The sequence below is a fragment of the Myotis brandtii genome, unplaced genomic scaffold, assembly GCF_000412655.1.
Source record: "Myotis brandtii unplaced genomic scaffold, ASM41265v1 scaffold42, whole genome shotgun sequence".
Taxonomy (NCBI): domain Eukaryota; kingdom Metazoa; phylum Chordata; class Mammalia; order Chiroptera; family Vespertilionidae; genus Myotis; species Myotis brandtii.
This window is the reverse complement of record NW_005366108.1, coordinates 894,183-898,218: the sequence shown is the minus strand read 5'-3', so window position 1 is coordinate 898,218 and position 4,036 is coordinate 894,183. Positions and strand designations below refer to the sequence as shown.

The 4,036-nt window shown below is 37.7% G+C and overlaps 1 pseudogene; it reads left to right on the top strand.

Moving 5' to 3' along the window:
• Window positions 1–2,206, top strand: part of LOC102262922 — a 20,919-nt pseudogene extending 18,713 nt beyond the window's left edge.
• The last annotated feature ends 1,830 nt before the right edge of the window (window positions 2,207–4,036 follow it).

The following is a 4,036-nucleotide window of genomic DNA, read 5'->3' as shown; positions in this document are numbered from 1 at the left end:
ATGGAAAAGTATAGAAATAATCATAGTTGTATGTACATACATGGATTAGTAGAGATATAGATATAGATATAGACATAGATATAGATATAGGTATAGATATAAATATGTAGATATAGATATAGATATCTTAGCTCTTCCACCAAGACAGCCTAGAAGGTATGATACCCTAATAGCAATGAGCACACAAAAAAGATATTGACTTCTAAGTAGCATTCTTAAGTAAAAGAAATCAGGTATCTTGGAAAAAATAGTGATATTAGTCTACATCAGGAAAAATATAAGATGACTGTGAAGCACAGTGCAATGACAATCACATTAGGCAAATAAAAATAAAAAACATTATAGGAAATATCTGATTGGTTATACTCCTCCAAAACCATCAAAATCATGAAAACTATGAAAGACTGAGAAAATATCATAGATCAAAGGAAGCTAATTGCCGGGAACCAATTCCAGCATGTCATAATTTCAAGAGTTTCATCAAAAGGTTGATGAGACTTGGGGACTCAACAGGGGTGAGTCACCCATTTAGTCACCTGTTGGGAATGGCTAAAGGCATTTCTCCAAACCTGAATAGTAAACTGATTGTGGCTGCCAGACAGTTAAAGGGCATCTTAATCTACATATTATTGCCTCCTACTGGCCAAACACCTGAACAGCCTTAGGCTATTCCCCAAACTGACAATGCCTCTGTACCCTTTGAAACCTTACCCTTTGAAGTGTATTATCTCCACCTTGCCTTAGGACAAATTGTGTTAATAAAAGAAAGGGTCCTAGGCAAGGAGGGAGTCTTCTGTTTCTTTAGCTGAAGGTCCTCTGACCCCCAATGCCTTTCAAAATTATAACTCGTCTCCGGACTCTTTATTAGTCTCTGGATTCCTATGTCATCTATGCACAGCCCCCTTTCCAGATTCTTGAACCTTTCTTGATGCTGGGACATGAACCCCAGCAGCTAATGAGATATGCTTACTAATGTTGGATCATGAAACAGAAAAGGAGCATCAGTGTCAAAATACTGATACATGGGTAAAATAAATGAACTGTAATACACAGAAAAGATACAATACAATATTCAATTTAAGAAGATTTAACTAAATGTCAAATATAAATGGATATATACATTTTAACATTATCATTATTTCAGAAAACTAAAATGTTACAATACATATGTATTGTTAAATAAATTATATTTTTTGGTTATTCGTAAAATTAGCTTTCTATGTTATTATAATATAAAATTTATCTCGAATTTTTTGTTTATATGTATTAAAGCAACATCTTAATATAGATCATTAAAATCAACCTGGAGGATTAATGAAAAAATTTGTCAATCTATACAAAAACTTATTGTTTTGTATTTTAAGTAGCATTTTAATTCATTTAATATAGGTGAACCCTGGTGTATCAATAAGTACTCTCCAGGGAAACATAACCAATAGGATATGTGGGGATGTGTATATGTGCATGTGGCTTATGTGCATGCATGTGTATGAAGAGATTTATGTAACGGAATTAGCTCATGTGATTGTGAAGTGTGGGGGCTGGCAAGCCCGAAGCTTACAGGGCAGGCTGACAGAATGGAAACAGGTATGCTTGCTATGCTTCCGGGTTGGGAAGAATTCCTTTCTTTTCTGGGATACCTCAGTCTTTTCTTTTAAGGCTTTTAACTGCTTGAAAGAGGTTCACAAACTGCAACCAGGGTAATCTTTATTTAAAAACCACACTGTAGATATTAATTATATGTAGAAATTTTCGAGCAACACCTAGAATACTGTTTCACCAAAAAGCTTGGCACTACAGTTATCTTAGTCTGGTTAAGCTGCTATGACATATATCATGCGTCATCAATAACATTTTCATGTATGTAGCTACTGTCCTATTGGTTGTGTTTCCTTTTACTGGAATTATTTTTTCTTATTCAAAGATCATCTCCTCTGTAATGAGAATATCCTCTGCAGGAGGGAAATATAAAGCATTTTCCACCTGTGGGTCTCACCTCTCTGTGGTCTCCTTGTTCTATGGGACAGGCCTGGGGGTCTATCTCAGTTCTGCTCTGACCCATTCTTCCCTACAAAACTCAGTTGCCTCAGTCATGTACACCCTGGTCACCCCCATGCTGAACCCCTTCATCTACAGCCTGAGGAACAAGGATGTTAAAGGGGCCCTGAGAAGGCTCCTCAACCTAGCAGCATCTTGTCTGAGATAGAGCTCTGGCCTTAGAACTTAGTGTACATTGTGTGCCCAAAGGTAAATGTTGCAAATGTAAATACCTAGCTCTTTTTCACTCCTCAACAATAAGCTTGATTTCTTCTATTATCAAAGCATGTGTGATTTTACATTTGTTTGTTTTTGCATTAGTTTCTTTTCAACAACTCCCTTGTGAATTCCTTTTTTACTTTTCTTCCCTGTATGGTGTGTGAGGTCCCAAGACCCCCGATGTGCCTGACGGAGAGGGCGACGACCCCAAGTCAAACGCCGAGACCAAGACTTGATGCAAAAGCAAGAGGATTTATTACAAGCGCAGCGCAGGGACTCTCAGGCAGACACGCAGCAACCCGAAGGAAGTGCTGGCTGACTGGGAGCCCCGAGCAGTTGCAGAGCATAGGTTTATAAAGGCAAAAACCACACGCAGGTGGTCAGGAATGTCAGGGCAATAGCCACACGCAGGCGGCTTGGAATGTCAGGAAACTAGGTTAACAGTTAATGGACAGGTCTGGTTTGTGTTAGCAGTTGACTCATCTCCTAGGGGTAGGGTGGTCTGTCTTTACTCAACCTGATTCTAGGGGAGATAAAATAGCTATGCTATGACCAGACCAGGGCACCAGAACTTATGGGAAAGGTCAGCTAAAACAGATTATTTACTGGAAAAGCTAGTTAAGAAGGGGAAGGGAGGTTCCAGCAGTCTTTCAGCACCACAGTTATCTTAGTCTGGTTAAGCTGCTATGACATATATCATGGACTGGGTGGCTCACGAGCAATGGAAATGTGTTTCTCAAAGCTCCTGGGAATGGCAGATTAGGTGTCAGGCGAAAGTCTGCTTCCTGTCTCCCAGAGGGATGTCTGTTTGCTGTGTTCTCACATAGCAGGAGGGTGAGGGATCTCTCTGAAGCCTCTTTTATGAGTGTTGTAATCCCTTCATGAGGGCTCTACCAATGCAGCTTCCAAAGGTCCCACTTGGAAATAACTCACGTTGGACATGATGTTTGACTAGATAAGCTTTGGGTGGTGGAGGACACAAACATGCAGTCTCTGGTAATAGCTTCGCCACACTGGCACATAAATTTTACTTATATGAGTCAATGAGTTTCTTTAAAATTTAAAATTAGTCCTTAATTCTTTTTAGCCTGTCCAAAGTGCTTCATTTTATACCACTTGCATAACAGTTTGAAGTTCTGGAACTAACTTATCTCATTATACGCAGTTACTACAAAAGCTATATTGACTAACATCATGTATGTCTTGAAAAACTTACCAACATTCTGGGTAATCGATTTGCTTAGTGATTATAATGCATACATTGTAACGAAAGATCAAAATATACTCATTTACCATAACAAGATACTGAGAAGTTATGTCTGCAGCATATCAGTCCATTCTTTTGCTTCCTAGCAGAGGACATAACTACACGGACTTTTTGTGATTAAGAACTAATGATGTAAGACATTTATCACAAAATGGCCAAATACATGGTCTTAAAGTATAATTTTTATTTTATTTTAAATAACTTGAACACTTAAAACCTTGACTACAGAATAAAATCCAAACTCTGTCTGACATTTAACTCATATTACATTCTCTCCCACATTATAGGTTCAAAATTATGTTTCTTCATTTCACAATACAAATTTCCACTAAAATTACTCTCATATGCGCGGTCTTTCATATATATGCCATCTAAAAAATTTCAACTCCAAGTGCTTTCTCATATATATGCACTTTCCAAAATATATGTGCTTTCCTTCTTTGGATATTTAAATTAAATCTATGCTTCAACACAGTTTAAAATGTACCTCTGTCTATAGTTATTGTTACAGAT